General features: G+C 43.9%; 1 pseudogene; it reads left to right on the top strand.

Annotated features, from left to right (window-relative positions):
- Positions 1-21,852, top strand: part of LOC128822732 (secretory carrier-associated membrane protein 1-like) — an 85,468-nt pseudogene that overhangs the window by 42,346 nt on the left and 21,270 nt on the right.

Below are 21,852 nucleotides of genomic sequence, written 5' to 3'. Positions count from 1 at the left end.
TTGAGCAGGACGGGAACGAAATGACTCCAAGTTAGAAGGCAAAGAGAATGAACTCTGATTTATTTCAAATGCACCGCTTTATATATAGAGAACATCATGCAGACGAATTTCATTGGTCTTAGAGTAAAAACATCTCACACCATTGGTGTGCAGTGAATGACGCACGGTGGCAGAACATATCTATAAACAATGTGAACAACAAGATAGATTAGAGAATTATTTACATTCTTTCCCAACTGCTTCCCAGGCTCTTACCTGGTTAAAAAACCCTCTCTTTTTCTCTCTGACTGAACTGAGAATATCCACAGGAGCAAATCACTGTTAAATCCTGCCATTCTTTTAAATAATAACTGTCCTTATTGATATTCATGTCTGAACAAAATTAAAATTCTTTTTATTTTCTGTTGATCTATAAAATTCCATGTTGTGTTTATGGAAAATAGAAACAAGTGAAACACTGCATCACAGAGTATATATTATATCCTAAAAATTATAAATATTGCACTCAGCATATCAGATTTTCAGTTCCTGGAAAGGAGTTAAGGGGGAATGCACCACCACAATCAGTAACAGTTCCTTTAAAACAACTGTATTCATTCTTTCAGAGTTAATGAAAAGATGTTTATTAGAACAAGAGATTGTTTCCATATAATTGTTTCTTGTTTTCTTAGCCTCCTTCAGGAAACGTGAGAATGACTCATGTACCTAGTACCCAGCCAGCAATAATGAAACCAACAGAAGAATCACCTGCTTAGACACAAATTTCAATGGTTTGTCTATAACTTTCAGGCACTAGGTTCCTTTCAATTATAGTAATATAAATGCACTTCTGAAGTAGTGTGTTTTATAAATAAGCATTATTTTCCTGATAATTTATGAAAATGAATACTGCCTTTAAGTAATCAGTTACTGCATGAATTTGTGTAATATTAGGTTGGTCTTCATAAACGGAGATGTTAAATTTTGGAAAATAGACTTGGAATATTAATTTTGTGTTTGTATTTTTTAATAGCTAATGATGCTTATTTTGTTCAGGAGCATGCCTTGGCCCAGGCAGAACTGCTAAAGCGTCAAGAAGAACTGGAAAGAAAAGCAGCTGAATTAGATCGCAAAGAAAGGGAAATGCAGAGTGTCAATCAGCAGGGGGGTATGCATAAAAATTTTTTTTTAATTACAGAAATTTCACTTTTTCTTAGAAACTGTTTTAGTTTCACAGTGTTACTGTGAAATAGATCAAAGGGGGTTTTATAACCTCCTCAGGAAAAGAAAATTCATTTCCTTTGGAACAGTGCAGTGAATAAAAACTGGACTGTGCAGATTTTCACAGCAAAAATTTTAAATTAGGCCTATGTTACATGTTACTCTCAGCTATCAGCTATTTTTATTCTAGGTTAATATCCAAGTAATACTGTTGAATAGAAATTGTGCAGTTTGAGAAGTATCTTCATAAGTAACATCTCCTTGATTTCTCTTCTGTCAGTATTTATAGCTGTAGGAGAACGTTACTGTTTTGAAACATTTTCTTACCCTTTGGCTATGTTACAGACAGTATTCTATGCAAACAGCAGAAAGATTTCTTTTATTATTAATATTTTATTAATTTTTCATATCTTGCTTTGTAACCCATAGTTAAGATCTGTATCTCATTTTGCCACAACATTTAAGTAACCATCAGTTTTTATGCTGCAATTTCACATATGGAATTTACATCCTCTTAACTGAAGATACTTTACTAGAATTAGATCTACAGGAAAAATTTTAGACTGAAGTTAAAAAAGCCTCAAACAAACCAAAACACCATGCAAGGTTGACTTTTCATGATCTTTTCACTTGTATCTAGAAATCTGACTGCTGTATTTCCACATGTGCTGGGATTTTTTTTGCTGCTGTGGTTATTGGAATATACAGCAGCACGATTCCAGATTGCATGACCACTTAGTAACTCAAATTCTTAGAAACTTTATGCCAGTCATCTGCTAGGATCTGGGAATAAGGAATTGCTAATCTTCTAAGGAAAAGAATCATGATGGTATTATCCCTACATCAAGCAATTTTTATTTTCTCAGTATTTATTCTTTTCAATGTCTCTATTAAATCTCTGTACCTCTTCTCCCAGATAATTTTTTGTTTGTTTGTTTTTTAATATTCTTCTCCATATATTGCTCTTCATCTTATTTCACTTACTTATATTGATGGTCTGGATTGATTACTTGTCTCTTTCAGGCTTCAGGGACAGTCTTGTTCATCTATATCATAGGAAACATAACTCTGATACCGCATGCATGTTTCAGGATATTTCTAAAATGGGTATTTACTGTTTTATTATGTTGCAGTTGACTCCTAGTTAATTTTTCTTTTCTGCAGTAACATGGCTGTGAGAGTGTCTAGGAGGTTATTCCATACTACCTTATGTTATTTGCCAGGGGTGGAGGAAAAGGACTTTCTTGCTTCTGAGAAGAAGGGTGCTCCTTCCATGGGGAAAATGCATGCTGGGTAAAATAGTTGGTATTGCCACAGACTTTCTATATAAATAGTTCATTTGCCTTATACCTTTTTTTATTACCGTTGTTGATGTTACTGTTCATTTTCTTATCTCATTGCTGTTTCCAGTAAATTGCTTTTATCTCAACCTGTCATCTTTGCCTTTTGTGCTTCTAACTAGAGGGGGAAGGGAAGCGAGTGCTGGCATGGTTACAGTGGGAGCACTAAACTGGGGAATATAATTCCTAAACCATGACAAGTTGTTCACATCCAAGTGCTTGAAGAGTCCATGAAGAATCTAAAGGATTCTTTGGGAAGGCTGAATAGAGAAGAGAGAGCTCTTAAAGCTTGAGAGAGAATATTGGGATTTTGCCAAATGACTACGTAAAAGGTACTGCACATCAGAAATTGTATGTTATGAATGAGGAGAACAATATTCCTTTCCTTCTGATTTTTTTCTTTGTCATATTCATTCAGACTCCTTTGGAAACATTTTAGAGATACTTTGATTGGAGGACAAAGTCTTTGGCAATAGTACTCTAGCTATTTGCATTCAAGATGCTGGCTGCACATTTAGGACACCTGTCATATGCAACTGACTAAAATGAAAAGATCTTCAGGCTGGTAGGTCTGCTCAGCAATAGGTCCGGGGAGGTGATTCTCCCCCTCTACTCTGCTCTTGTGAGACCCCACTGGGAGTACTGCACCCAGCCCTGGGGCTCCCAACATAAGAAGGATGGGGACCTGTTGGGACAAGTCTAGAGGAGGCCACGAAGATGCTCAGAGGGCTGGAGCATCTCTGCTATGGAGACAGGCTAAGAGTTGGGGCTGTTTAGCCTGGAGAAGAGAAGGGTCCATGGAGACCTTATAGCAGCTTTCCAGTACCTAAAGGGGGCCAACAAGAGAGCTGGAGAGGGACTTTTCACAAGGGTATGTTGTGATAGGACAAGGGGAAATGGCTTTAAACTGAAGGAGGGTAGGTTTAGATTAGATAGTAGAAAGAAATTTTTTACTAAAAGGGGGGTGAGGCACTGGGACAGGTTGCCCAGAGAAGTTGTAGATGAGTGTAGTGAGTTGACCTTGGTTCGGTGCCAAGTGCCCATTAACCCGCTGTATCGCTCCCTTTCCCAATGGAACAGGGGAGACGATAAGATGGAGAACAAACAGTGGGTGAGATTAGGGAGTTTTATTACAGTGAAAGAAAGAAAGAAAGAAGTGAGTCTGTGTGTGCATAAGTGAAGGGAAAAGTCCATCTCTACTTCCCATCAGCAGCGATGTTTGGACACTTCCTGGGAAGCAGGGCTTCAGCACTTGTAATGGTTCCTCCAGGAAGGCAAATATTGAAAACTCACAAATGCCTCTCCCTTCCTCCTCCCTCCCTTAGCTTTATATATTTGAGCTGACATCATATGGTATGGAATATACCTTTAGCTAATTTGGGTCAGCTGGCCTGGTTGTGTCCCCTCCCAGGATTTTGCTCACTCACATCCCTTTGATGGGGGAAGGAATGTCAGAGGGACAGCCCTGCTCAGCAGTAGCCAAAACACTGGTCTGTTAACACCTGTCCAGCTACTAATACAAAGCACAGCACTGTGAGGGCTGTGAACTTTTATCTCGGTCAGACCCAATACAATACTCCATCCCTGGAGACATTCAAAGCCAAGTTGGAAGGGGCTTTGAGCAACCTGATATAGTGGAAGGCATTCCTGCTCATGGCAGGGGGTTGGAACTAAATGATCTTCAAGGTCTCTTCCAACCCAAACCATTCTATGATTTCTTCAGTCTTCTCTTTTCAGTTTCTACGCTGTATTGCACTTGAGCTTATGTAAGGACCTGATAATAAGAAAAAATGCCCCAAAATTGCTTAGTCATTGTGTCTGCTTATCATAATCTCTTTTAACATCTGAAGACTATGTGCGGGATGGACCGTGAGCTGCCTTGAGGTCCAGAAAGAGGAGGGCAAAAACTGTGCCAAATCAGGAGGAGGGAGAGAGAGGGACAAAAACTCTGCCCTTTGCCTCCTCTCCCTGCTGTCTGCTAAAGCCTTTTTACAGCTGTGAAAACAACCTGAAGCCTCCTGGAGCTGAGATACTGCCAGCCTGGGGAACACCCCCCAGCCCGATCCTGCATCCTTGGAGTGACCAGCACGAGTGGATCGGAGCCACACGTGAGCTGTAGGGACCATGCATTGCATCTGCATTCCAGAAGACATTCCAGCTAAGCTGTCAACCCCAAGACCAGAAAACACAGATAAACTACTTCAAGCAGCAGGGGAAAAAAAAGGCAAAAAGTGCTTCCCCCCCCCCCCCCCCACCTCAGCAGAAAAGTAGCAGTGTGGTGGTAAACTATCCTATGCTTTTAAAACAATAATCTTAGCTTTTTCCAACTTTTCTCTACTGTTTCCCTTTCTTTCTCTTTGCCTCTTTTACAGTTAATAAAGTGAAAATATAATTTTTTTTTGTATCGGCATCTAACTTTGTTTGAGTTTTTATCTCATTTCAGGGAATATTCAAACCTGAAGTTCTTTCCGCAATTCAGAGAGCTCTCTCTGCTCCTCTGCAATTAAGTGGATTGTAACATCTTACTAATGTGTGCTGCTTCCTATTTCAGCTAGTTCATTTTGGCATGCCTGAAAATTCCTTCCTGGGCTTGCATGAAGCTAGTTTGTGGATAACTGCATTCATAGTGTAGGCATGCCAATAAAGTTATGTTAATAGGCCTTGAGATGGTAACTTGTGTGGAATGAAATAACTCAGCTAGGTTTTTGCTTATCAAGATACAGTCTTGGAATATGAGTATCCAAAGTGTATTTAGAAAAAGGCCACTTGGTTTTTGATCTCAAACCAACTCATCAAGCTGTCTTTCAGTCTTAGTTGAAAATTTTGAAACTTGTGCCACAGGGGTGGGAAGACACATTAGATAACATTCTTCAGTAAGAATTTGAACCATTATAAGATGTCTGATTTCTATGCGACTGTCTTGAAACTATCAGTCCTGAAAGAAGTAACCATATAGCGCAGAATGAAGATCTGAATTATTATCAGATATGTTTCATTTAAGAAATCCCCAAGAAGATTTTAATATGGATGGGAATATTGCTTGGTTACCTTCTGTATGCTCCCTCTGTAAATCCCCTGCTCTAAAAGGCTTGATAAAAATGGTGTCGGGGGCTGATGCTGGCCAATTGCCAGTGCACCCACGAAAAATCATTCACTTATTCTCCTCTGCTGTAGTTGAGCAGAGGAGGGGGAAAGAACAATTTAAAAAAAAGCTCATGGGGTGAGATAGCGATTAAGAGGAAACACTTTAAGGGCAAAATAGGCTCAAAACTTGAAAAGATATAAAGAAAAATTTATTAACAGAATTAAAAGAGGGTAATGAGAACTAAAATAAACCTTTAGAACACCTTCCCCCACTCCCAGTCCTTCTTTCTTTCCCACCGACAGCACAGGGAGACAAAAACACGGGGTTTTTAGTCAGTTTGTGACTTCTAAAAATATTTCTTCAGTTTGTTATAGGTAATAAATGATAAAGCTGAATTAATAACCAAAAAATAGGTTTTGATTTCGCGACCAAGATTCACTCTCCGATAACCACAATCCAAGAGGCAGCACATATAGAAACATAACCTCGGCTACTGAACATAATGTGAAAAACACTACCTTCTTTCACCAAGCTCTGTCAAACAACTGATCCCACCAAGACGCCTGGAGGATGGAATTCCATTTCTGGACTGGAACATGTGTCACCTTCTTAATTTCTGCCGCAAGGCCTCTGATTGTCTCCCCGTAATCATCAATTTCTATACAGCATTCGGATTCATTAAACTTTCCACAGACTCCCCCCTCTTCAGCTAACAAGTAATCTAGTGCTATCCGATTTTGGTACACAAAAGCTCACATTTGGGAATGTTGCCTTAATAATAACTCAAGGGCATCTGAAGTGTGATTTGATACAATCTCCACTACTGCCTGGAGCCTTATTAGTCTATTTAATAGATAAATTGAGGCCCTGTATCCCCAACTCCCATCTTGGGCCCATGTGGCAGGGCCATAATATTCTATTATCCTTTCTGCAGGCCATTCTTCTTTGCCCCATGTCTGGCTGCCGCCCACAATAGAGAATTTTCTCTTTGTTTCTCTCTTTGTTCTCTCTAGAGTTTCATATAGGGGTGCTCCTAATAAACTACTTTCACACCTGGGTAGTGTAAAGAAAATGGGTCGAATCATTCTTAAAGTGCACGATACCTTCTATTTTTGGGGTAACTCACTACATGCTTTTTTCCCACATATCCAATATATCCCATTAGGGGCTTTCCATCTAATTTTTGTGTTCTCTGGTTCATTCCAGTAATCCCTAAGATTTTCCAGGGATTGGTAAGGGTTAGCTCCAGACCCTTTGTTCCAACAAAGTTCAATTTTATCACTCCATTCGCATTTTGTTCCCTTCTCGTGACTCCAATACCCAGCAGGATGTTCTGGTTGCCAGACCTTGCTTTTGTTACTTGAGTTTACTGCTAGGGTGGATATACACAGGGTATATCCCACTATTTCAGTATATTCCTTTCCTTCTCTACTAATACAGATTGTTCTAATTATCCTTTGATCTAAAACCCATCCCTCAGGTCTCTGTATGGTTCTTGAGATTTGAGCATTGTGCCACTTTAGAAATTGCTTTGGAGTTAAACTCTCACCTTTCCAAGGCCATTTTTTTGCTGACTTAAACCCCTACAAATCCAACAATTAGACAATCCTAATTCACTTGCAATTTCCCGTATCAGGTCTATGAATAAATTCCTGTTTGGAGCAGGCAATCCCCAATCACTGTATTGTTTTTCCAGTTGGTCATATTTCTCGCTCAGGGTCTTTAACCTCTCTTGTCCTATCCTTCTTTTTCTCATTTCTGACTCTTGCCTTTTTAATTCTTGGGCCACCTGTTTCATTTTGCTTTCTGGGTCCACTCCTTCGTTATTTCTTGAAAAACAGAAAGTTCTGTCAAATTGTAAACAGACCCTGTCATCATCATCCCCCAGGAGATCAAGTATAACAGGCTCGTTATTGATGGCTAATCTATTTTCATATTTCAAATTTTTCCCCAGCCAGTAAGGTTTTCCACCCATCACAGACATCTCTAACTGCGTGTTGTCATAACATAGTTTGTTAACTTGGAAATAGGCTACAAATATTGACTTCATTTTTCCCCCAATCCACACCATGCGGTTACATTGATTACAAGTAGGAACAGGTATCTGCTCTGCATTCCTCTTATACATTTTATGCATGGGTGTTTCTGACTGCCCGTCCTTAGATGTCGCTTTTTGGATATAACATACTGTTTTTCCATCCAATTCACATATTCTATATCAAGTGCCATTTAAGGTACAGTACCCACTTTTCTTACCACTGCTGCAGTCTTCTGGGGCTGGGTATGCTGAAGTTTCTGCTTCTCCTTGTCCTTCCAGGACAGTCTGTAAGCATTGCCCGCACTCATAACCGGGACTCTGCTTCTCAGTACTGGGCGGATGTTCTAGGTGCAGACTAGTTGTCCTGCACACGACTAGGCTCAGGCCCATCAGGATTCCCCATAGGTGTATTCCTCTGCCCTTGCCTATGCCCACTGGGTTGCCACCAGCGGCGAGGTACACCATCTTCTCAGCAGCAAGAATATTCTTCTGGGGTTCCATACCCAGACCGAGCTGCATACCGCCTTTTAAAAGTGCCCCACTGCGATAGTTCGACCACATCGACTCTGCAGGGTACTTTATTTAACCTCCGGCACTCGACTGTTAGGATTTGTGCTTTTGAATCCAATTTTCCCCCATCCCGTTTTTAAACAAGTGATACCACTCTGGGGAGTCTAAATCTATTATGCCCAAATTAGTAGCTAATTCTAAGATACGTCTAGTCAGATACTGTTCGTCCTCTATACACCTTGTGCACAAGCCCTTAGGTCTATATCCTCTTTTATAATGTGTGGCCCAAATCTCGTGACAATATTCACACTTAAAATAGACAAATGGATAGCGTTCACAACCAGTCACTATACAACTTATCTGATCCCTCTCGGTCATTTACTTGGCCAGTGCAATTTTATCTTTAGGTCTCCAGGGGGTGAGGTCACTTTCCACTCAGGTGTCTCTTCCTGGTGTTTGATCTTTTTCACCCGAGATGCGTGTGTCCAGCCTTTTTCCGCTGTTTGAATTGCTGTGTCTGTGGTTAAAAGGACAAGAAAAGGACCTTCCCAGTGAGGAGTGAGGGAGACTTCCCTCCAGGCTTTTACAAGCACTTTATCTTCTGGTTGTATTGTATGCATAGCGAACCCTAAAGGGGTGCTCTGTGTTACTATCCCCTGCTTACGTAATTCCTGTAGATTTTTATTTATTGCTATTAGATAGCATTGTATTTGTCCATCTTCTATCTTAGGATGTCCTACTGGCATTCCATGTTCATAAGGCATTCCGTATAACATCTCGAAAGGTGATAGCCCTGTCTCAGAGTGAGGCATGATCCTGATGTTTAGTAAAGCTAAGGGGAGACATTTTAGCCGGGACATCTTAGTTTCTAGCATTAGTTTTGATAATTGGGCTTTTAATGTCTGATTCATTCTCTCAACCTGTCCTGAGCTTTGAGGATGCCACAGAGTATGGTATTCCCACCAGATTCCTAAGGCCTCTGCTAGTTGTTTAATGATTTTTGAGGTGAAGTGTGTCCCTTGATCCGAATCTATGTATTTTACTATTCCATATCGGGGTACAATTTCTTCTAGTAGGATTTTTGACACTGTCTGAGCTGTAGCCCTATAGCTTGGAAAGGCCTCTACCCAATGGGTTAGTTTATCGACTATTACCAATGAAAATTTATATCTCCCTACTTTGGGTAGTTCAGTAAAATCTACCTGGATCCTTTCAAAAGGACGGTACACTATTGGGCAACTTCCCAATACTGCCTGTCGTGCCCTGGCCCGATTAACCTTATGGCAGATCATGCATCCTTGAACCTCCTGCTTGGCTAATTCATAAATCCCCTTACATCCGAAGAATCTCAGAAATTGGTCTGCAAGGGCCTGGGATCCCCAATGAGTCTTCTGATGTAATCTCCTCAAATTTTTTCTGGTATAGTCCTTAGATAGTAGTTCCCTCCCGTCTGGCAAATCTCCACTTACCTTCTTCTAACTTCCCCCCTATTTTCTCATATCCTTCAATTTCCTTTTGGGAAGGATATGGGGGATACTCCCGGGCCTCGCTGTCCTCGACTTCCGGGGTACTTACCTTCAATAAAGCTGTGTTTTCAGCTTCCTTGTCTGCCAAATTATTTCCTCGAGTTCGAAACTGTATTCCTGCTTGGTGTCCTTTCATGTGTACGATCAAAATCACCTCTGGCTCCCTGATAGGTTCTAAGATTTGTCTTATTATTTCTCCGTGAACCAACCCTTGTCCTTGAGTATTAATTAGACCTCTTTCCTTACAAATTTTTGCAAAGGTATGGACTACTCCAAATGCATATTTTGAATCTGTAAAAATTGTTCCTTTCTTTCCTTTTAATCTTCTTAAGGCCCTTAATACTGCATACAATTCACATGCCTGAGCTGACCAACTAGCACTCAGAGGTCCTGGCTCTACTACTTCTCCCGTCTTGCCATCCACAATCGCATATCCTGACTTCCTTTTTCCCTCTATAACTCTCGCTGACCCATCCACAAATAATTTTTCTCCTTTTTCTAATTCCTCTTCCTCCAAATCCGGCCTTATTTTTGTCTACAGTTCCACTACCTCGGCACAATCATGAGTCGGCTCCCCTGAGGCTTCCCCAAACAGAAATTGAGATGGATTTTGTGCAGTAGTGGTTCGTAATTCTAAATCAGGTGAGTGGATCAATATGGCTTCATACTTCAAAAGTCTAGCATCTGTGAACCATTTGTCTGCTTTCTGTTGTAATATACTTCTTACGCTATGAGGAGTATAAACTACCAATGGAGCCCCAAAAGTTACTTTCTTGGCTTCTTCCACTAACAGTGCTACTGCCACAATTGCTTGTAAACAAGTGGGCCACCCCCTGCTCACAGAGTCTAAAAGCTTTGATACATACCCCACCGGTTTCTTAGCTCCTGCCCAATCCTGTGTTAATACTCCATGGGCAGTATGACTACTAACATCCACAAATAACTGGAATGGCTTTTTCACATTGGGAAGGCTCAATACTGGAGCTGCCATAAGCATTTCCTTTAACTCTTTGAATCCCTCCTCATCTTGTTCTGTCCATTTCAGCCTGTCAGTAGTGAGTTTCTCATACAGGAATTTCACCTTTTCACTATACCACTCAATCCACTGTCTGCAATATCCTAGAAGTCCCAGCAGCTGTCTAATGTCTCTTTTTGTCCATGGGGAGGGTAGAGCAATAATTCCTGCTACTCTTTCAGGGTCTAATTTCTTCTTCCCTTTTGTTAGCCAATGTCCTAGATATTTAACTTCGGCCTCAGTAAACTGTAGTTTTGACTTTGAAACCTTTAATCCTTTATCCCCTAAGAAATTTAGTAATGCTATGGTACTTGCCCTTACATCTTCTTCTCTTGGACCAGCTACTATGGATATTCTTGTTGCAGTGTGCAGCTACGTAAACGGAGCAAAAAGGCTTTGTGAATTTGAGATGGGAGTTTCTATTTCCTAAACCTAAAGCTGGAGTTTCTATTCTGTATTTGTACGTGTATTCATCCTTCCCCCTGGAGTTATTCCCATTGGATTTTACCTATAATGTATTCACACTGGGCATTGTTTTATTGGTCTCACCTTATCTCTTATTTTCCCCTATAAAACCTTTGTCTGGACCCCAGACCGGGGTCACTTGTACGTGCGGCGATCGGGCAAATACAACCTACTTTGGACTGCACAACAAGTGTCCAGTCTCTTGAGTCTCTTTATCCCGGTCTTGCTCGCGCTCTCTAAACAACTCTGTCCGTATCAGACGAACCCACAAAGGTGTTTGTTGCCTCTCTCTCTCTCCGGCGGCTCCCGGAAGCACCTGGCCAGCGCTCCGGGAAACTGTAACTGGGTGAAAACAAGGAAGTCGGAGAGAGGAGAAAAGAACGAAAAGCAACAAGTGGCGCCCGAACGCGTGGCTTTGATGCGGGAACTGTTTTCATAGCGTGGCAGATAGCGCTCCGGTTTGGGGCTTTTCCAGACGCGGGAGACACAGCTGCTGGCGCCGCCACCATTGAGCTGCCAGAGTCTGCCTGGCGGGAAAAGCCGATTGGACCACAGCGAGTCCAAGCGGGCTTCCGCTCCCTCCGCTCAGGTCCGCAGACCTATCGCCACTGAGAAACTCCTCTGGCTCCTGCTGGGTTCCGGGTTTCCAGCGGAGAGAAGACGCAGTTTCTGCACACCCCAGAAGACGTCTTCAGACTGGGAACCGCTGCTGTTTTTTGTTTTCTAAGGGTCGACGGATCGGTAAGATTCAATACTAATGCGGGAAGGCCCCGGTTAGTGGATCTGGGTGGAGGCAACCCCTGTTCCCGCGGAGGGAAAAGAGCACGTAAGCACGCTGCGTGCGGGGTAGCCGCCGTCAGGTTTTAGACTTTTTTAGGTTTTTTTTCTCTGTTTTTTCAGCAGCAGGCGGGTGAGGCTTGCTGGTGGGCAACATGGGTGGGAAGTTGTCCAAGCAGCAAAAAGAGATTTATTACCAAGTAAAAGTAACCCTGACAGAATCAGGAGAAAGTTTTTCTAAAAGTTTTGTGAAAAAGTTTATAAAGTGGTTGACTTTAAAGTTTCCAAACGTCTCAGCTCAGGATATGAGGCAGAAAGTTTTTTGGAAGGGGGTTGGCACAGTTTTAACAGAAGGCACCAAGAAGGGGGATCCTTCAGTGAAAAAGGGTTTCATGAGGATCTTTTTGTTAGTGTATGACATTGTTAAAGAGGGTGCAGACAGTCGGGAAAAGCGGGAAACTGAAAAGAGTCCATCTGCTTTAGTTCCCTCGTCTCCCCGACCCCCACAGTCTGAAAATGCTAATTGCTCTGTTGAAACTTCAGTTCCTAAATTTCCTTCTGCTTCTTTTTACAGTTGTGGCTGTTCCCAAAACTTCTGTACTCCTTCTAACCCCTTCCCTCACCCCCCACGGGACGAACCGCCACAAAATGGCGGTGGCCGCATGGCGGGGGTCTTTGTCTCATCACAAGATGGACAAAGAAGCGCGGCGGGAACTCCTTCTTCCCAGGTACCCCCCCCCCCCACACCAGTCCCTGACCCTCCTTCCCTTTGTCCTGACCCCTCCTCTTCCTCTCTTGCAGCAGGCCAAACCCCTCCAAAATGCTACTGCAGGCCTCCACCCACAGCACCGCCCCTCCAGATGGTTCCTTCAGCTCCACCCCTCGAGGTTGCACCATTCGCTCCCGCCCCGCTCCACACGGCATCACCAACCTCAGCCACTCCCACACAAACCTCCACCCCCGAGCCTCTGGACCCTGCCCCCGCTCCTCCTCTTTCCCAAGGCCCGGCCTCTGGTTCCCATGGCAACGGGAAAGGTGGGGAGGCCGAAGCTGGGAAACAGAAAGCAGGCAGAGATTCAAACTCCTTGTTTCTCGCGCCAGTGTTGTACAACGCGAGAGGGCAAAACCCCAGATGGGAACCACTTTCATACGAAAGCATAAAGGAACTCTGCAAAACAAAACGTGAATTTGGGCAAAAAAGCGAATTTGTTAAGAGCATGTTAAAAGCAACTTTCAATTCTAACACCTTAGTTCCCACTGATTTAAAGCGCTTGTTCAGTTGCTTGCTCCCTCCATCAGAATACAGAATGTGGGAAAGAACTTGGAAAAGGTTTGCAGGAGACCTTCTTCCAGAAATTTTGCAGAGTCCCGATTATGCAACAGATATAGAGGATGATGAGATCACCCTCGAACATCTTGTAGGTGCAGGGGTCTGGAATCAAGCCCAAAAGCAGGCAGCAGGGATTCCAAAACCAGTGTTAGATCTCACAAAAGACGCAGCAGAACGGGCATTTCTTAGTATGCCCTCAAAAGAACCTATAATACCTTATATCGCTCTCAAGCAATCTGTTTCAGAGCCATTCATGGATTTTGTTGATCGAGTGAGACACGGTCGAGAAAAAGGTGGAAGGGCAAGAAGCACGAGACGAAATCACATTTGAAATTGTCACCACAAATGCAAATGAGGCCTGTCAGCGAGTCATCATGGGTCTTCCAGCGTCACCTCCACCTACGCTGGATCGGCTCATTGAGGAGTGCACAAGAAAATCCACCCTGATGGCAGAGGACTTGGTGGAAAGTCCTCAGGGAAAAGTGGTTGCTCCGACATCAGCAACCCCAGAAACTCCAACATCAAGTTCTCCTCCTCCCAAACGCAGGTGTTATTACTGCAGTGAGGAAGGCCATTTCATCAGCCAGTGCCCCTTTCGGGGGACAGCGCCTCCTCAGGGGGGGAGGGAGGGGGGGGGGAGAATTCTCCAACCAGCAAAAAAACTAATTGGGGAGTGCAGACCTACCCTGCGTGATGATACAAATGGGGTGGGTCAAGGGGGTGTTGGAGATCCCACAAATGACGCAGTAGCGTCAAACAGGAAACGCCGCAAGGGAGGAAGAGAACCCTAATTCCTGTTTTTCCTTTATGCTGGCAGAATTTTTACAGTTAGTTTACCCTGTTGTATGGTTTCATTTTTCTTTCAGACTAGCAGGATGTCAATTCCTACGTTCCTGCTCCTCATTTGGCTCCAGAAAATGACCTTCTACCTGTCCACAGGGGACGCATGGATCGTCCCTCAACCACGAAAAAATGTGTGGGTCACCCTTGCCCAAGCCTTGAAACAAGAACACCTGTGTTTAGCCACTGCCTCAGCAGAAAATCCAATGTCCACATGCCTGGTAGGGATTCCGAGCAAGGGGCAAGAATTTCCAAAGTCCTTGATTCATTTGCAAACTGAGTTGAATGAAAACAATCCCCCGAATATCTGGGCAGAGTTCTACAAGCACAAGGATGTTGTAGAACGTGTTAAAATACCTGTTCAGAATCCCCTGCTCCTGTGGCAAAAGTTTGTTCTAGACTTGCCTGCTGCTGATGAGGAGCCCCAAGAATTAGAACTACTGGGCTCCACAAAAGCTGAATTTTGCGTTCAATTTAATTTTTCACCAGATAAAGAAATAAAACTATATGCACAGGTCAGACAATACAAGATGGAATTCAGAGCGGGCCAATGGTGCACAGCTGTTGCTGTTTTAGAGGTCCCTAGCACCACGGATTTCTATCCCCGCAAGCTGGAAAAGGGAATGTTTTTCATCTGTGGGGATAGAGCATATCCAGGAATCCCTTCTCGTCTGGTTGGAGGTCCATGCACTCTGGGGCGTCTTTCCCTTGCTTCCCCCAACATGACTCAAATTCCAATCGGGCAAACGAAAAGTGAAACAAAAATTACTAAACGGAGTGCAAGTCAATTTGATGAACATTATGATGCTGAAATTTACCATTGGGCAAAATCGAAAAGGGTTGCCGTCTCTGTGTTCCTACCATGGGTAGCGGCAGCCAAAGCATTGAGTGAATTAGGCAATTTGGAATGCTGGGTGATGAAGCAGGCAAGTTTAACATCAGCAGCTTTGAGTGACCTGCTTGCAGATGAGGAAATTACCAGGAAAGCCACCCTGCAAAACAGGGCAGCTATCGATTTCCTGCTGTTGGCACATGGGCATGGATGCAAAGAATTTGAGGGATTGCGTTGCTTTAACTTGTCATCAAAAGGCCAAAGTGTTCAATCATCCATCCAGGAAATGAGAAACCTCAATGGCAGCGTGAAGCAGGAGAATGAGGACTGGTTCAAGGGCATGTTTAAGGGCTGGGATCTTTCTGGGTGGGTGTTGTCCCTTCTAAAGGACATTTGTTATTTTGTAGTTGCAATCTTTTTAGTTTTGATATCATTTGGGATTCTCAAGCGAATCATTTTTAGCATTGCTTCCTCCAAGTTTGCAGCCTCCACACCTGTTGTAAATGCTGCTGCCACCACGGGAGGAGAATGGTGGGAAGATGGAAAACAAAACAACACTGCAGTTTGATAGCCGCAGTTTCTCCTTCCCCCAAAGCTCCGTTCATTTTATTAAACAAAAAAGAGGGAGATGTTGCAGTGTGCAGCTACGCAAACAGAGCAAAAGGGCTTTGTGAATTTGATATGGGAGTTTCTGTTTCCTAAACCTAAAGCTGGAGTTTCTATTCTGTATTTTTACGTGTATTCATCCTTCCCCCTGGAGTTATTCCCATTGGATTTTACCTATAATGTATTCACACTGGGCATTGTTTTATTGGTCTCACCTTATCTCTTATTTTCCCCTATAAAACCTTTGTCTGGACCCCAGACCGGGGTCACTTGTACGTGCGGCGATCGGGCAAATACAACCTACTTTGGACTGCACAAGTGTCCAATCTCTTGAGTCTCTTTATCCCGGTCTTGCTCGCGCTCTCTAAACAACTCTGTCCGTATCAGACGAACCCACAAAGGTGTTTGTTGCCTCTCTCTCTCTCCGGCGGCTCCCGGAAGCGCCTGGCCAGGGCTCCGGGAAACTAACTGGGCGAAAACAAGGAAGTCGGAGAGAGGAGAAAAGAACGAAAAGCAACAATTCTCAGTTCAGTCAGAGAGAAAAGGAGAGAGATTCTACCAGGCTAAGCCTGGGAAAGAGTTTGAAAGGAATGTAAATAATTTTTTATCTGTCTTGTTGTTCACATTGTTTATAGATATGTTCTGCCACTGTGCATCATTCACAGCGCACCAATGGTGTGAGATGCTTTTACTTTAAGACCAATGGAATTGGTCTGCCTGATGTTCTCTATAAAAAGACCGATGAATTTGAAATAAATCAGTTCAGTTCTCTTCTCGCCTTCTGACTTGGTGTCTTCATTATCCTGTCCTGCCTCAAGGGCGACAAGCTACCAATAGGTCATCCACATATTGTAATAATTTATTCCCTTCTCTTGGCACGAATTGACTTAATAATTGTTCAAGAGCCTGACCAAACCGATTTGGCGAGTCTACAAACCCCTGAGGCACAGATGTCCACCTGAATTGCTGCTTTCTGTTTGTCTCTGGGTCCTCCCATTGGAAAGCAAAATAGTCCCGGCTATCTTTAGCTAAGGGACAGGTCCAAAAGGCATCTTTCAAGTCTATCACACTATACCAAGTATCTTCAGGAGAGATATTATTCAACAAGGTGTAAGGATTTGAGGCTGTAGGAAATAGCATTTTAATCCTCCTGTTCACAGCTCTCAGGTCTTGTACAAACCTATAACTACCATCAGTCTTTCGTACTGCCAGGATAGGACTGTTATGCCTAGACATGCAAGGTTCCAAAGTCCCCTTTCTTATTAATTCTTCTATCACAGGTTTCAATCCTCTCCTTCCATAGGAATGGGATATTGCTTGATCCTAATAGGATCTTCTGGTTTCTCAATTTCAATATGGATCAGTTCCATTTCTATCCTTCCAGCTTCCCCTTGGGTATATCAGACTTTAGGATCTATTTTATCCTCATCTTCTGTGGTTAATCTATATCGGCTTGCCATAAGCTTGGATTCTTGCACGATCAGACTTACTTCCAGAGCTACCATTAAGTGTCTTCCTAGCAGATTATAATCTGCTTCTTCAACCAGTAGTATATTCCCTAAGCAAAACCTAGTTTCTGATTCTATTTCTACATTTTTAATAACCGGTACTTTGAAGGGTTCCCCCTTTGCCCCAATTGCCACCATAATATCCTTGCTTTTAGTGCACCCCGGTGGCAACTGCTGAACAGTACTCCGCTCAGCGCCTGAATCTACTAAGAATATCAGTTCTTGGTTTTGGGGTCCTATTTTTAGTTTTATCAAGGGCTCTCTGGATGTTCTGGACCCTAAATTAAAAAGCCCCTGACACCTCTAATCTTCCTGGAAGATTTTTTCATCTTTCATGCTCTTTTTGCACTCTCCTTAAAATGCCCTTTCTTTTTGCAATAAAAGCACTCCAGGATATTTTTCTGAGTACTTCCTTTGGGAGGGGTTCTGTCCCCTCCAAAGTTGATGGTTCTGTGTTGATTTTACTGGGTCTTGGGCCAGTTCCTGTTTTTGGGCTTCCCTAACTGCTGCTACCAACACCTTTGCTTGTGCTTTCTGCTTTTCTTCATCTCTCCTCATATAAACCCTCTGTGCCTCTCTAAGTAAGTCCTGCAATCCTGCAATCCTTTCTCCTGCCAATTTTCTATTTTCTCAAGTTTCCTCTGTATATCTTCCCATGACTTTGCTACAAATTGCATTTTTAACAGGATTCCCCTAATTGGGGAATTGGGGTCCGTCCCTGAGTACATCTGGAGACTTCTTCTCAGCCTTTCTAACCACTCGGTGGGTGTTTCATCCTTCCTCTGGCATTCCCCGAATACCTTGCTAATGTTCTGTCCCTTTGGTACCGCCTTCCGCACGCCTCGTATTACCATATTCCTTAGTTCTATCATTTTCTGTCTGCCTTCCTCTGTCTGGGCATCCCACGTCGGTCTCTGGTCGGGCCATCTCTGTTCACCTCGCCCTTCCTGGGGGTTTCTACGTTCCCAATCTCGTATCGCGGCTTGCCTTATCATTTCTCGTTCCTTGTTGTTGAACAATGACCTCAGTATAGCATTAATATCGTCGTATGAGTATATGCTAGTTCCTAGGAATTCATCCAGTCTATCTGCTACCCCTAATGGATCGTCCATCAGCCTTCCCATTTCTTTCTTAAAGGCTCTTACGTCCCCAGTATTAATCGGTATGTTTACATATCCAATGATTCCCGGGGCGGTTGGCACTTCTCTTAAAGGAAGGAGACTATGCTTATCTTCCTCGCTCCCACTATCATCATTACCTTCCTTGTTTTGTGCCGTGTCCTGTGGGCTGGGGGAGAACCGGTTTCCCTGGTGGGAAGGGTCTGCCCTCTGTTTTCTGTTGGCTGTGGTAGGGGTGGGGGCTGGGAATAATCCTGTGGATACTGTAAAGCCAAAGCCTGCCCTTGTAAGAGTGGGACATCTGGAGGCTGTATGGGAAGCGGGGGTGCCTGGGTTTGCATGATTTGGTGCGGGGGACCCGTGGGTGTGGGCAAAGGAACCTGAGCTTGCACGGGTTGAGGGGTGGGGTTAGATACAGAGGCAGGAGGTTATCTAAAGGTTCCCATGCTTCTCTCTGGGTCACAGCACCCTTGTAAGTTTTCATCGAGAATAACCCTGTACTAGCATATTCCCATAATCTGGCATAGTCCCTTTCCCCTTTATCCTGCGAATTCTTACTATTCACATGATTATGTAAAGCTTGGCAAGTCCATCTTTCGAAGGTGCCAAACACAGTCCAGACTAGATGTTTTCTAATTTCCTTATCTCCCCATATTTCAACGCAATAATGAATCATTTTCTCCTTAGATTTCTTTCTCCTTTCAGGACAATCCTCCCAATGTTCTAACATCCACCCCAACGAGCTGTCTCTCGGAATCTCAGGTAAACTGTTTTCTCGTTCCTTCACAGGTTTCTCCTGGGTTTTTCCCTGAGCTTTGCTTTTTCTCTGTCCCATCTTTCTTAGAAGTACAACAAACTATTTCACTAGCGTCTTCTTACCGTAACTCTGCGCTGAGTTCCAAAAAGAATCCTAAATTTTTAACCAGTACCATACTTATGCCTGATCTTTGTTCAGTATTACCAGCCTACTAGCCTCACAGCGAACCGATCTGTGGGTTTTTTTGGCTGATAATGAGCTCTCTATTACCTTTCCTTTTCTTCCCTTCCTGGACTTACCAAGTCCTGGATCAAAAAGGTTTACCAGTTCCCAAACACCAGAGAACGCACCTTCCCTTCTTGATCCTCTCCGTGACTGACCCCCGAACTCCCCGAGTTTCAGGCTTTACGCATGAAATGAGTTTTACCCCGTTGCGTCCGCTTCCCCCTTGACCGACCACTTCCCTCGCGGGAGAGTGGAACTGTGATCTTGGGGTCCACACTTGCTCTGTGATAATATCACGTCACACATACGCGCTCAATCACACCTCACTCAACCACGCGACACTCACGATCCTTTTTCCCGCGTGGGTTCTTCGTGCACGTAGAATTTTATGAGTGAAAAAAAAACTGCGCCGCGGCACCGGAGACCCTTCTCCTGGGTCTGTCCGAGTTGCCTGAGAGCTCTGGGCCAGTTTTTATCCCGTCTTTGATTGTGGCTCTGGCTTTTAGTTTGAGATCCGATTGGTTCCACGGGGTTTCCCAACCCGGTCAGGCTGCTGAAATCAGCGGGGCGCTGCCTGAACGGAGAAGGGGGTCCCTGGACCCCTAAATCAGATCACTTCGGGGTCACCAAGACTGTTATAGGTAATAAATGATAAAGCCGAATTAATAATAAAAAAATAGGTTTTTATTTTGCGACCGAGATTCAGTCTCCGATAGCCACAATCAAAGAGGCAGCGCCGTGCCCGGGATCGGCACTGGGTGAACACTGATCTGAACTCTACTGCTTCGGATCCCCTCTGTTCACCCATATTGTCTCTGTCCGGGTAGTTTTATACAGTTTTTTCCGCCTGGGGCAGACTTTCTCCTATTCTTTTAGTTGCCTCACATATTCATGTGGTCTCCTTTTCTCTGTGCTGGGCTGGACAAAGCTGTTTCTGGGAAGCGATGAATGCTGATCGCCAAGTTACGGGAACCTGGTATTGGGATGCACGCCCCTGATGACTCTATCTTGATCGTAGATATTCCTCGAGTATTCATCGCTTGGGTGTCTCCTGAATTGTCCCAGGAAAGGGCCCATCTCAGCACAGAGCCACGTTTTTTCATTTGTAAATTAGATCTTTCTTTCTGCTGCCATCTGTGGTTTTGCAATCTTTCCCTGTCTGCGGCTTATGGTCTTTTAAAACTTTAAGAATCTTTTGTACAAGCACAACTTATTTCATGTATATTTTACATAAGCATGAATTATTCCATAACATATGTTACAAATTCACTTAGGGAGAAGACTCTCTTCTGCTATGCCATGGGGTACTTCCCACGGGAGACAGTTGTCTGTGAACTTTTCTAACGTGGTTCTAATTTTCACGAATAGCAGTCCCACCCATATCTGCTGGAATGTGAAATCCCTCCCATAGGCAAAGCCATCTTCCCACAACTGCTTTTTTTTTTCGTGGGCCATTTAGTTCATGGGGTTTTGTTTTTAAGGATGATCTACTCTAGTATAAAAGCAAGGGTCTTCATCTTCTGTCTCTGGAAGCAAGGGTCCTCTCTCTGTTCAAGCCTCTCACCAGATCACAGCTTCTCAGCATCCACAAACTCCAGCACAAAAACCTTTTTCTCATGGGCTGCAGGTGAATTCTGCATCCCCCCATGCACTTCATGAATTACAGGGAAACTGTTGTATTATAGTCCTCACTGTGGCTTGCAGAAGAATCTCAGCTCCAACGCTCGGAGCACTTCCTCCTCCCCCTCCCTCTTTTGCACCGACCTTAGTGTCACCATGTTGTTCTCTTCATGTGTCTTCACTTTTTCCTTTTCTCTGATTCGGGAGACAATTGGTCTTTGTTCTCAAGTTCTATGAATTGAAAAGAGTTCTGCAGCACCGAAAAGTTGATCCTATCCGGGCTCTGCATTGGGGAATTGCTCGTCATGTCTCTCATTGCTGATCACGTGGTCCTCATTGGCATCATGCTAGCCATGCAGGCTGCCAGCTCCACTCCATGTTTTTCCTCATGTGGGGTGCTGAAAAAAGAAAAGCTGCCGCTGCCACCCTTGCTCTTCTGTTTGCAGCATGGCTGGCTAAAAGTGGCTAAGCAAACAAAGTTCATTGCGAGCCATGATGAGGTAGCCGCAGCTGCGTGGTGCTGCCCTGGCCGCCCCGATCTCGGCCACGTGTTCCCGGCCACGTGGCCCCAGCTACATGGCCGTTCCTGGTGCTGGTTTTGGCCGCATGGTTTCTCGCGGTGCTAGGATGGCCCCTGGCGGCATGGCCTGGCAGCACCACCGGGAAAGGGACCAGTAGGGTCCGCAGGGAAGGGGCCCAGTTGGCCCCCTCACCACTCCTTGGAGGTGAGGGAAAAAGAGAACTTCCTGTGTGTCGGAACCCAAGGTGTCCCTCAGACACTCTTGGATGTTCCGGGTCCAGGGCAGAAGCCTCTGAGACCCTGGCAGACAGCCAGAAACCCCTGTGGTTTTGAGTTTGACCCATGGAACAATTTACCAACTTTGCAGGAAGAACAAGAAATCACAGAAGTTTAGATATTATAATAGAAGTAATCACAAAGTAAAAGGTAGGATTTTTGAGTGCTGTACAGGGGGGTTTTAGGCCTTGTACAGAGGGGTCTGAGTTTTGTACATGGGGGTCAGAGGTTCTAAGATGGAGGGATTTGGGCGTGCCCTGTCCT

Source organism: Vidua macroura, assembly GCF_024509145.1.
Source record: "Vidua macroura isolate BioBank_ID:100142 chromosome W unlocalized genomic scaffold, ASM2450914v1 whyW_random_scaffold_38, whole genome shotgun sequence".
NCBI classification, from domain to species: domain Eukaryota; kingdom Metazoa; phylum Chordata; class Aves; order Passeriformes; family Viduidae; genus Vidua; species Vidua macroura.
The sequence above is the reverse complement of the archived record's forward strand: the minus strand, read 5'-3'. Positions and strand labels throughout refer to the sequence as shown.